Consider the following 13,452-nt stretch of genomic DNA (forward strand, 5'->3'; position numbering starts at 1 on the left):
TTGATAGGGATTGAGTTGAATCTGTAGATTGCTTTTGGTAAGATCGCCATTTTTACTATGTTAATCCTGCCTATCCATGAGCATGGGAGATCTTTCCATTTTCTGACATCTTCAATTTCTTTTTTCAGGGACTTAAAGTTCTTGTCATGCAGTTCCTTCACATGCTTAGTTAGAGTAGTTGTGCAGGGCAACCTGTAAAAGTGGGATCCACTTATCCCTCCCCCCTCTCCTGGCATAGTTATTCCATAGGCCTATGCACACCCCTTCTGTCCCCTTCCCTTAATAGACTCTTATAGTGGGTTTTGTTGTACCTCATGGCTTTTCTCTCACCATAAACAGCGCTGCATAATAAATAACATAGGTGAACATTGGTGCCAAAATGAAGCAGGCCCTCCAGGTGCTCTGCCCCTGGACCCTGTACCAAGCTTTACTCTATCTATGACTGCCCACATTTCCATTTGCTTGGCCACTGGACCAATTCACACAACACCAGCTGCTTTAATTGATGAGGTTTCCCTTTCCAGCCAGCGCAAACAGTCCCCTGGGCCCATGGAAATGACCTTAGATTGTCCAGCATCCTTCTGGTGTCCACAGGATTGGGGGAACCCCCATCCATGGCCTTTATTGGCTATGGTCAGTGCCCATCTCAGGCTTCAATCTCCTAAGACTTTAGTCTGAAATATTGCTCTGACAGACCCCCCCCCCATTCTTGAGCTGTGTAAATACTGTCTCGCACTTGATGAAGCATTGAATAACTTGTACCTGCCACTGTTGGCCCCTTGTCCTGGGATATGTTTGTTTAATTGTGGTAGAGAAAGCCTATGAGCTTGTGCCTGCCCTGCCCCACATGGGTCACCATCTGGGGCCTTGTCCTAAGTGTCACAAGAGGGATACTGATCAGCTGACTGCCCCCCATGCACCTCGTGGCATGGGACATCAAACAAAGATCACCCTCCAGCCGATCTCCCAGGCTTGGCGATGGACAATTGAAGGTGCCCTGTTTCCGGTCTGACCACAGCCATCTCTCACAGGGAACCCAGGATAGCCATTACAGTATCAGAGGGATTCATTTCCTTTTGAACACTGGAGCCTCAGTCCTGAGGGAGTTTTGGGATCTCATCTCTCCTTCTTGGCTCCCTATTGTCAGGGTAGGGGAATAGCCTTTCCTACCTCACCAGACTCCACCTATTAATTGTATTTTCAGGGGTATCACTCTCACCCACACAATTTTAGTTGTGCCAACCTTCCCTGTGCCCCTAAATGAGAAGAGATTTTCTAGCTAAGGTAGCAGCTTTTACTTTGTTTGCTCCCCCATTTGCTTCACTCCAGACTCAGCAGCAGCTCCTCTCCTCCTCCTCCTCCTCCTCCTTCTCCTCCTCCTCCTCCTCCTCGTCCTCCTCCTCCTCTTAGCCACCCAGCCTACTAGCTCTAACATTTCATTTCCCATGCCAGCCTCTCAGGTGGACACCAAAGTCTGAGAAACCCAGAACCGTCTATTGCTAGGCACCACACCCCTATTATTATCCAGTTGCAGGACCCTACCAGGTACATTACCCAAGCTCAGTACCCTCTCACTCCAGAGCCTTAGAGGACTTAAGCCTATCATTTCTGTCCTTCTCAGGAAAAAGCTGCTCTGCCCAACCTCTTCACCTTTTAACATCCCCATACTTTCAGTTAAAAAGTCTAATGGAACCTACTACCTGGTTGAAGACCTCTGGATCATTAATCTGCAGTGGTCCCCCTCCATCTGGTAGTGTCTAACCCTTCTCTCAACTATCCCTTCAGGAACCTCTCACTTTTCAGTCCTAGATCTCAAGGACACATTTTTTTTTTTTATTCCTCTCAGCCCTCAGTCTCAAAATATCTTTGCTTTCACTTGGACTGACCCTGACACTCATCTGTCTATACAGCTGACCTGGACTATCCTACCACAGAGATTCAGGGACAGCCCACACCTATTTGTTCAGGCCCTAGCCTCTCGCCTGTTCTCTTTGTCCCTCCCTGGCTCTAAACTAATACAGTATGTAGATGGCATTCTATTCTGCAGCCTATCATTACAACTTAGTCAAACTAACACCTCTTCTCTCCTAAATTTCTTGTATAGCTGGGGTTATAGGGTCTTGCTCTCCAAAGTTTAGCTGTCCACTACTCAGGTCAAGTATTGGGTCTAACCACTACTCCAACAAACAAAGCTATCACTGTAGACTGAAAGCATCTGATCCAGTTTCTTGTAGTACCCTCTACTAAACAGAAGATTCTGTCCTTTCTGGGAATAGCTGGCTTCTTATAGTCTTGAGTTCCATTTTTTCCTCTCCTTTCTCGCCCCTTATATGAGGCAGCTCTGGGTTTCCTGCATGAACCCCTCCTTAACCCCATTACTAAACCTTTCCAGAAGCTCCAACAGGCTCTCCTCCAGGCCCCAGTGCTTCACCTCCCAGACCTAACCCGCCCCTTCTCCCTCTATGTAGCAGAGAAGGGGAGATTTGCCCTGGGAACCCTAAGGCACCAGCTGGGACCCTCCTTTGCACCTTGTAGCATATCTGTCAAATAAACTAGACCTTACCCCTCAGGGACGGCACCTTGCATACATGATTTAGCAGCTGCTGAGTTTCTTATTTGGGAATCAAAGAAGCTGACCTTTGGGTCACTCACCACTGTCTTCTCTCACCATAACCTGTCCCATCTCTTGACTTATAAAGGCTTACACACTTTACCTCCTTCCTGAGTTCTTTCTCTCCAAGTGTCATTACTGGAAGATGCCACAATTACTTTTCAGACCTGTCCACCCATAAATATTTCAAGCCTCCTTCCTCAACCTAACACTGACTATTCTCCATCTTATTTCTGCACTGAAACCTTAGAGGAACTATTATCCCACCCTTCCCATATACAGGTGGGCACATTGCCTCAGGCCACTTACACCCTGTACACAGATGGCAGCTCCTTTTTACATGAGGGGACCCATAAAGCAGGCTATGCCATAGTGTCAGACACTGGGCTGGTAGAAGCACAGGCACTACCTGCCCATACTACTAACCAACAGGCTGAACTGATAGCTCTCACCCGTGCCTTCCAATTGGCACAGGGGCAATCCCTAAATGTTTATACAGACTCCAAATATGCTTTTCATATCCTCCTGTCCCATGCTGCTATCTGGAAAGAGCATAGGCTACTTACAGCAAAGGGAGGATCCAAATAATGGTCATGCTAAAAGCTTCCCATCTCTCCAAGGCAATAGGAATTATCCACTGCTAGTCTCATCAGACTGACAGCTCCATAATCTCTAAGGGAAATAACTGGGCTGACCAGGCAGCTAAGACAGTGGCCCTCCAGGGCCCAGAGTTACCCCATCCATTACAGGAAGTCCATACAGTGCAGCCCACACCTCACAGTCAGCCCCTGACACTGGGCACATTCTGTCCTGTCTACACCAGCTCTTTCACCCTAATAGTCTCTCTGTCTCAATTCATAAAAGCCTACTTGCAGCCCACTTCTTAAGAACTATTACTGCCTCTTATAAAATTTGCCAAAAGTGAGATTCCAACTCCAAATATCAGAGTCAACCTTTTCCCATCCACCAGGCTAGAGGTTCCCTTCCAGGGACTGACTGGCAACTCGATTTTACCCATATGTGTAGATGTATCCTGCTTGTTAAATAAGAAACACAGAGCCAGTTGCAGAGTTAAAAACCACCCACGAGGTCAGAGCCAAAGCAGAAAACCTTACCCTTCACTGCTTCTGCGGTTCCTCCTCTCCGCAAGAGACCTACTTCTGTGCGTCCTGTCTATTTAAAGACTTTCTGTTCTCCTCCCTCATTGGTTGTAACCCAGCCACATGACCTCCTCGTCACTGCCTGTTTGTACAGACCTCCAGGTCTTTTATGGTTGGTATTGAAATTAAAGGCGTGTGTCTGCTATGCTGGCTGTGTCCTTGAACATACAGAGATCCGCCTAGCTCTGCCTCCCAATTGCTGGGATTAAGGGCGTGCCCCACTACTGCTCGGCTTCTGCTCTGGCTTGCTCTGACCTCAAGGCAACTTTATTGACATACAAATAAAATCACATTTCAATACAAATAAAATATCACTATATTTCCCCTTTTCTATTTTAATAAAAAGAAAAAAAGGAAAAAGTTATAATTAATATAAGAAAAACTATATATAAAAGTACAATAACTATATATATCATATATACAAACAATAAATACCTAAACAATGTCTAGTCCATTTGTAATTGACAAATTTAGAGAAAATAATTTTATTATCTATCTTATTTTGGTAAGTCCAGAATGTACCTGATTCATTTTTTATCCTAACTTATATAGCTAACGGAACTGTCTTTTAAATTTATACATTTATAGCTCTTAGTGAGTTTTTCTGAAATCCTTAACAAAGATAATTATAACTATAACTAACTGATCTTCAACTCCCTCAGAGACCCAAGAAGGAAATAATACTACCTAATAAAAAATAAAAACAAGAAGTACATGTAAGCAGCTTTAAAAAAAAATGTGAGTTGACAGAAACAGCCAGTTACCTGGACAGTCATCTGAGGTTTCTCCACAGTGTTGGGGCATCATCTTTAGCCTACAGGCTTAGCGTTTTTGACAGACTCTTTTGTGAACTAAGATGTATACAAGGTCAACAGTTTGACCTCACATTTGGTGAGAGCAGTCCATGTACCAGAAACATCTGAATTTCATTAGTGTCATGTCATGATTCAGGATTTTAAATTCTGGAAATTATTGATGTCTTTTCAATTTAGCTGTCTATTTTTTTTGGCTGTGTATATGTGGCTTTATCTTGGCATCCTGTTTTTCTCTACATCTCTCTATTAAATGCCATTCTACTATTGAGAGAGGTGAGCTTAGTTATTCCTCAAGAATAACTGTTTCATCTGTTGTTCCATTGTACATCAGAAGCCATTGGCCCACTCCCTGTTCAGCTGCCTTTAAAGAAAAGGACATGGTACCTTTTACAGATTGAAAAGGTCATTCACTTTAGGGATGGTGCCATATTGTCCTGGCTTTAGAAGATGCCTTTTGTTAAAGCCATAACCACACTTGTTTTGGCAAGAATTGGTAGTCCTTGGTTTCATGTCCTGTCTGTCCTGTTTGTCAGCAGTTGATTTAAGGATACTTTGTTGTCCAGTGGCTGACTTTTGTAACAATGAAAGTTAGTTCCATATGCAGTTTCTTTAATGTCTATATTTTCTCTGAAGTAGATTGGTACTGCCAGGAGCCATCATGTCTTATAGTCATAGCAAAAAAGAAAAATTTTTAAGTTATTAAAACATTTTAAATGCCATATTTTGTAGATCTCTGAAGGGTTTGAAGATGACCTGACTATCTAAAATATATTTGTTTGATCTTGACAACATATCTAATATGACTACAAGTTTAATTGTAATGTCTAACCATTAATTTTTATTTCTATATATCCTAATAGTTGGTAATACTAACACATATGCCCACTGTCAGGTGAATTAAGCATCTCCTCATGATGGTGGACTCACTTTTGAATTGGGTGGAGGCATATCTGGTTTCTAATAGATGGACTCAGACAGTTGCACATCTCCTCTGGGAAATTATTCCTCAATTTGGGATTCCTGCCTCTCGCCAGTCTGATAAAGGTCAGAGTTCACCTCCCAGATTTCCCAGACACTAGCTAAGGCTCTTAATATTCCTTGGCATTTTCATATCCCATACTGTCCTCAGTCCCCACAGAAGGTGGAGCACACAACCAGTTTTTAAAATCCATTTTTCTAAGATATCACAGGAATTTCACCTTGACTGAGTAAAATTATTGCCTCTAGCTCTTTTTAGGCTCTGAGTCCTTCCCAAGTGGGCCCTTTCAATCTCCCCACTTGAACTCATGTATGGGAGACCAGCTTTAACACCAGTTCTCATATCCAAACCCTCACCTCTCCCTGATCACCTCTTAACCCCCTTACTCTGTTATCTTTGTTCTCTCCTGTGAATTTCACTGACCCTTCCTTACCTCAACCATGTGATAATCTATACCCACCCCCAATCCACATTAGGGATCAGTTCCTTTTTCCCCTCCAGGCCAGCATTCCCCACCCTTTCCCCCTAAATAGCAGGAACCCTTCAAGGTAATTCTTATAATCCCACAGCTACGAAGATCCAGGGCTTTCCCCCATTGAATTCACCTGTGTCAACGGAAGCCTTTTATCTTACTCTCACCCCAAGAGAGTTCCTCCTCATACATAGTGACACAGACAGGGCTCTGCTCTCTCAAGTTCCAGAGGACACCAGGATCCACTGCCTTGTCACCAGTTCCAGAAGAATGAGGTCTCACCCCACAAGCTTTTCCTTCCTGGTTCTCTCGCCTGTCTCTACTGTCCATATTCTGCTTCATCAATTTCCCTCTGTGTTTCTAATAACATAGTCAAACTTCTAATTAACTACTCAGCTAATTGTTACAGGACCACCATGGAGCCAGAGGCATTAAGGAACAGTAACAGTCTAGAGGTGTTCACATGCCCAGACTCAAAAGGGTCTGGACTCTGCAAAAAAAGACTTTAATATAACAATCTATTACTGCTAAATGCCCTCAGCAATTGACCACCTGTGTCTCCTGGATGCTTAAACTAACAAAGAAAACATGTGCCTTGAGGTTTATCTCAGATAAGACTTATCTCAGGTGAAAATTAAAAGCATGTTCCAGGATTCTCTCTGTCTCTCTCTCTCTCTCTCTCTCTGTCTCTCTCTCTCTCTCTCTCTCTCTCTCTCTCTCTCTCTCTCTCTCTCTCTCTGTCTGTCTAACATTAACCAATAAAATTCTGATATCAGAGTACTAAACATTATGATATCATAGCTATTGGCTCAGGATTTTAAATTCCCTGTGGCTGCTTCTTAATATGTTTAAAAATTCTTCCACGCTCCAAAGCCAGCTTGAATCTACCTGGGCAGGTCAGATCCATTTTAAATAAGTATAATTCAAACTTTCCTGATCCCAGATCCCCCTCTCTCACCCTGGGACTCCTGAGAGACCCCCCCCCAGGTAAAAAAAATTTCATAAACTCCCTCTTTTGCCTCACCAGCACCTTGTCAGACTCACACAGTCACAGACCCAAAGCAGCAGAAGGCAATGGACAATTCCCAAAGCAGTGGAGGACAATCCATGACCTCAGGATGTCTAGCTACCCCAAAAGCCCCCTTCCCTATCCCCAAAAGTTAACTGATGCCCATCAACTCAACTGGAAGCAGTTTTGGGGGACACAGACCCCTATTCCTGTTCACTCACCATTTTTTATTTTTAAAAAAGAGTCTGGAATGTTAGAATTCCTAGCCACTCCCCCAGCTGTATGACCTCATGTGCACTGGCAAGATGCTTAGTCATCTTAGGGTCTTATATCCTATGTAATCCATGTGCTGTGTGATCACATAATTTGGGTGCAGCGTGATTACATAATCTATGTGCATATGTGGCACAGCCACATAAGCCCATATGTGCATATGTGGGGGAATCTATCAAAGCAAGTTCCTCCCTCTTCCTGCATGATCATTCCCATCGGCCTATCATATCCCTTCTATTCCCATCCCTTAATAAACACTTTTGGTGGGTTTTGTTGTACCTCACAGCATAGGAATTTGGGGTTCAACATTGTCAAAAAGAGCAGGGGCCCATGTCTTCAAAACCAGAAACATGCTTTTTGCTCTTCTGCCCGGTTACTCCAACCTCCAAACCTCCATCTTTCAGTAACAGAATATTCTGCACTATTCTACAAGTAGGAAAAGATAGCCTCCTCAAACCACAGAGATGTGAAGGTAGCTGCAACCACCATGACCTCTAACACTATAGAGACAGACAAGGAGGAGCTACATACAACAAACCTCAAGCCTCTCAAATTACCCTGGCTTTGGTCTCATATAAACCAGGAAAGCATACAGGTTCCAGGACTGGCTTTCGAATCCTTCCTCATAAGTGCTCCCAGAGATACACTTGTGTGTATAGACACATAGGTTGACCATCATCACACAGAGGTTTAGTTACAATACACAAAATTCCTGAATAGCTAGGAAAGACTACAGGGCAAATAAATGTCTCATTGATGATATCAGTCAAATATGAAGGACTTCTGCCTGGGAAATAAATGTGGCTCACATGAATGGCCAGACTTTCCACATTCCAAAGAAATCCCAGGTACCTCTCTCTACATGGTCAATACTGGGACCTCGGACACACTAGGCCAAAGACAAGATATGTCATAGTATGGTTGATCTTTACAGTCCAGTGGTCAATACTGGGACCTCTGACACACCAGGCCCAAAGACAAGATACATCATATTATGGGTGACCTTCACAGTCCAGTGAAGAACCAACAACTTAAACTTGAAAGAGTCTGAGCACTGATCTTCTCACAAACTTGAAAACCTTCAGAGCAGGTCCTAGACCCCAGCCTGCAGTGAGCAGAACAGTAGCTAGGGGTGAAAGGGGAGGTGAGGTGTGGCAGCAGGCTTCCTGCACACTAGAGCCCCAGATGGACTAGCTGTGCCCCACCAGCTGATTGCCAAAACATGTCCTAGTGGCTTCTCTCAGCCTCTGGATTATTAGGCTGCAGTTCACACCTAAAGCCCGTGGATGCAGAAACAGCCACAGGGGACTTGGTTACACTCATTAGAGTAAGGAATCTGAGCATGTCTCCTTTTCATCTCTGTTTAATTAAATTGAGTTTTAAAAACATTTTTATGAATGCCTTGAGAATTTCATATGATGTATTCTCATCATATTTACCCCCGATCCTTCCTCTAACTTCTTCCAGACCAACCATCAGATACCTACCTGCCACCTTTGTTATTCCTCAAAATAAAACAAACCTACTCTGATTGGCGTCCACCCACTGGAGCACAGGAAACAACAGGATCCACGCCCTTAGAGAAAACAGACTACTTCAGCAGAAACCATCAACTTCCCCACAGCTCCTCAGTTAGTGTTGAAGGCACATGAGCCCCTTGACCCTCTGTGCTGGAATGTGACAGGCTTGATCTTGTTCAGGTCTTATAGAGGCAACCATAGACACTGTGAGTTCCTGAGTGTGGTGGTCTGCTCTTGTCCAGAACACACTGTTTCACTCTGGACCTCTCTGTTCTTCTTTCATGGTGTTCTCTGATCAAGAAGAGGGTGATACAGATGTCCCATTAGTGACTGAGCTCCACCATTGGCATTTACTCTCTGCATTTTGAACAGTTGTGAGTTTCTCTGTAAACCACACTAAACTAAACATGAAACTGATGAGATCAGAGAGCTGAACTAATCTATGGGAGTAAACATAGGAATATAGAGACATTTTCATACCTAGTTCATTTAGCATAATAATTATAGGTACACTCATGGGACCATTGAGCTCCCCAACCATGTGGTTGGGCTCATGGCCAGATTTATAGTACTTTTAAAAAGTTACATTAATTTCTACTGATTAAATAGTAATAAAAATTATGAACATAAATATCCTGATATAATGGAAAAATAAAAGGAGGCTATTTATGAAACAGTAACATGGCCACCACAAGATCCAACAATCACACTCCTGGGTATAGATCCAGAGGACACAGCCAATGTGTCAGAGGTTTACTCACATGCTCACAGCAGTGCCGTTCACAATAGCCAAGAAACGGGAACCACCAAGTGTCTGTCAGCTGGTGAATAGGATAGACATTGAACAGCCACACAGTTACAGCCATCTCCTCCTCCAGTTACAAAGTTAGATGTACTGCTCCTTTACAGCAAATACTGGCCATGGTTTGTGCATGAGTAGCAGCAACATGTGGCTTATATTCTGCTTTTTAGTGATGCCACTCATTCTGTTCATCATTATGATAAACATGCTGCTTCATGTGACAGTTTTAATGTAGCTGTGCAGTGTGAAATTTGGGTTCTTTATGAAATGGGAAAGGACAGTAGAAGATCTAAATTCCCACCAGGAAACATTGGGCTCACCCTAATACTACTGTTGGTTATACTTGCATCTGTAGTTCCTGTTCGTTTACTCAGATTTTCCATTTCCAGAATTCCCTCAGTTTGTATCTTCTTTGTTGTCTCTGCTTCAGTTTTCAAATCTTGAACTGTTTCCTTCACCTGTTTGATTGCTTTTTCTTGGTTTTCTTGGCTTTCTTTAAGGGATTTATTGATTTCCTCCAATTTTTGTTCATCTTTTCATCAATTTCTTTAAGGGAATTTTTCATTTCCTCTTTGAAGGCCTCTATGATTTTCTTAAAGTCATTTTTAAGGTCGATTTCTTCTGCTTCTTCTGCTTTGGGATGTTCAGGTCTTGATGATGTAGAATTACTAGGTTCTGGTGGTGCCATATTGGTCTTCATTTTGCTGACTATGTTTTTGCACTGGCATCTACCCATCTCTTTCTCCACTTGGTGCAAGTGGTGTCTGTGTCTGAGGGGGCCTTTCTTGGTTCAATCGACACTCTTGGCCCAATCTGAGCTCTTGGTCCTCTTAGTCCAATCAGTGCTGGTGGGCTCTGTCTCAGGGAGCAGTGCAGTCTCAGAGGGTTGAGAGAAGGGCTTGTAAGTTATAGAGTCTGGTGAGAGATGGTGGGAGTCTAGCCTGCCTGCAGGAGACCTGCCTGTTGGCCTGAGACTAGTTCTGCAATGGGTAGTGGTGTGGGGGCATGGGACTGTGCCCCAGGCCCAAGGCCCAGAGGCTGGGGTGATCTGCTAGAACAAAGACTCACCCCTTAGTTCAATAGACACTGACAGGCTCTGTTTCAGGGAGCAGTGTGGTCTACAGGGTCGTAATGTCTACTTAATTGTTTGTTTTGTTAGAATAAAGTGACCTCTTCATCTCTTATGATCAGTTTCAGTTTGACATATATTTTTCAGATATTTGGATATGAATGCCTACTTGATTCCTTTTTCTATTTGCTTGGAATACAGTTATCCATTCTTTAACTTTAAGGAGGTGCCTGGTTTTAAAGTTAAGATGAGTTTCTTGTATATAATAGAAAGATGGCTTTTGTTTCCTCATCCATTTGCCTACCCTGTGTCTGTTGATTGAATCCAGAGTTTGGGACAATAATACTTAAAATTATTTTTGAAAACTGTGCATTGACTGCCATGATTTTTGTTGCAGTTTGTCTTCTTAGTTGTATTTTGTGTTTCAGCAATTACACCTTCATTTATTTTCTTTCTGAAGTGTCTCAGCTCTGCCTATTGTTTCTCTACTCTGTGACATTGCCTCCAGTGTTGTACAGGGGGCTGGTTTGGTGAATATGAATCATTTTAGCCTGAATGTATTACACAAAGCTTTCTTTCTCCCATAACAATGGCAGATAGTTTTGCTGGCACAGTAGTCCAGGTTGGCATCTGTTGTCTTTTAGTATGTAGAGTACATTGTTGACCTTTCTGGTGTTTAAGTCATCATTGAGAAAGATGCTATTCTGATGGGTTTTCTTTATATGTGACTTATGTGTTTCCTCTTGGAGCTTTCAATACTTCTTGTAGTGTTTTAACTATAATATTCCATGGGGAATTTCTTTTCTCATCTTGTCTACTTGGTATTTTGTGCACTTCTTATATCTGTATGGGTATATATTTCCTTAATTTGGAAAAGTCTTCTACAACCTTGCTGCAGACCTGTTCTATGCTATTGACCTGAGAGTCTTCTCCCTCAGCTAGTTGTACATTTAAAAGATTTATTCTTTTCATGGTGGTCCACAATCCCTGAATGTTTCTTTCCTGTATGTGAGTTTTTGTTGTTTTTTTTTTTTAATTTTCATATTCTTTCCTTCTGTGGTCTAATGATGATACTTTAAGACCTGATCTTCTACCTGAGGCATCCTATGTAGAAGAATCTCTCCTGAGGTTTTTTGTTTGTTTGTTTGTTTGTTTGTTTGTTTGTCTTTTGAGACAGGGTTTCTCTGTGTAGCTTTGCAGCCTGTCCTGGATCTCGCTCTGTAGCCCAGGCTGGCCTTGAACTCACAGAGATCCACCTGGCTCTGCCCCCTGAGTGCTGGGATTAAAGGAATGCACCACCACCGCCCGGCCTGAGTTTTTAAATTAGGTTATTGAGCTTTAAAATTTCTTCTCCAATTCAGCTTTAATTTTCTACAAGTTTCCTATTTCAATCTTTAATTCTGGATCAACTTCACCATTTAATTCAGTTTTGTGTTTTCTTGGGCATCGCTCAGGCATTTATTGCTATTCTCTTTAAGTTCATTATATGTTTGTTTCTGTCTCCTCTAAACATCTTGAAATCTTTAGTGCAGTTTATTGATTGTTATTTTAAGAACTTGCATGGGTTCAACTAGATAATTCTCATTGGACAGTTTTATATAGGATTGGTAGATTTATGGGTAGGCATACTGTTTGACATTTCACATTGTTTTCCTTTTAATGATAAGACCCGTGCATATGGACTTCTTTTATTGGTTGTGTATCTGATATGGACTCAGCAAGGATATAAATCCTGGAAAAGCCTGAAGATTGTGAGGGTATGGATGGAGATCCTCAGGCTGGGCCAGGGACTGGATGTAGGTCGTCCCAGGCTCAGACTGAGGTCTGAGGTGAGTACAAATGAGTTAGAATTAAAATGACAGAGTCAGGACATTGCCTGAGCAGTGGAAATGTTGGCCAGGCTGGATCACAGGACAGATTTAGCATTGGGTGTGACTGGATAAAATACGATCGACAGAGGGGGGTGAGTTGAGGCAAGATGTGTGTCCTGTTCTAAGCCTGTAGCTAAGTCATCCATTTAATACTTAGAGTAGGGAATTTAGAAGATTCATTTTCCGAATTAAAGCAATTATCCATTTAGGAGTAGGAAGTTGCACCCTAGAGTAGGAATAATCATCTCTTGAAGGACAATCTGTCCCTTAAAAAGTCCTTGAGGAAACTTCTTGAACCCACTTGTAAACTGAGAATTGAGACAAGAATTAATGTAATAGCACACTGACTAGAATTGTTCATATGCCTCATCTTTTATCCTAAGAATCCACTTTGAACTAGAGTTCTTAACAGGTATCCAAAAGAAAAATCTAGGCTCTACAGATTCCTGTACTCTCTCCCTGAGTGTGGTCACATTATGAAGCATTCATTCTGCCCCCCATCAGTATACTATGGGGTCTTTTTTTGGAGGGGGTGTATTTGTTTTGTTTTGTTTTGTTTTGTTTTGTTTTGTTTTGTTTTTGTGCACCAGGACAAGTAGCCAAGCCTAACTTTTTGAGGTTGCTGTAGCTGAGATCTTTTTCCATTAAAACTCAAGTTATAAAGTGAAATGAAATGAATTCAGGTTAGTTTATGATTATAATTTACATGAGCACTTACTTGTAAAACCATTGTGTGAAGCTGTGAAGGTAAATCCTGGATTGCCTTGAGACCCCAAAATGCTTGAGATACCTGAGGTGTGGTTTACCTGTTATTTATTAAGTGGCACTGTTTACCATGAGAGAAAAGCCACAAGGTACAACAAACCCCACT

This window comes from Onychomys torridus, chromosome 12 (genome assembly GCF_903995425.1).
Source record: "Onychomys torridus chromosome 12, mOncTor1.1, whole genome shotgun sequence".
NCBI classification, from domain to species: Eukaryota; Metazoa; Chordata; class Mammalia; order Rodentia; family Cricetidae; genus Onychomys; species Onychomys torridus.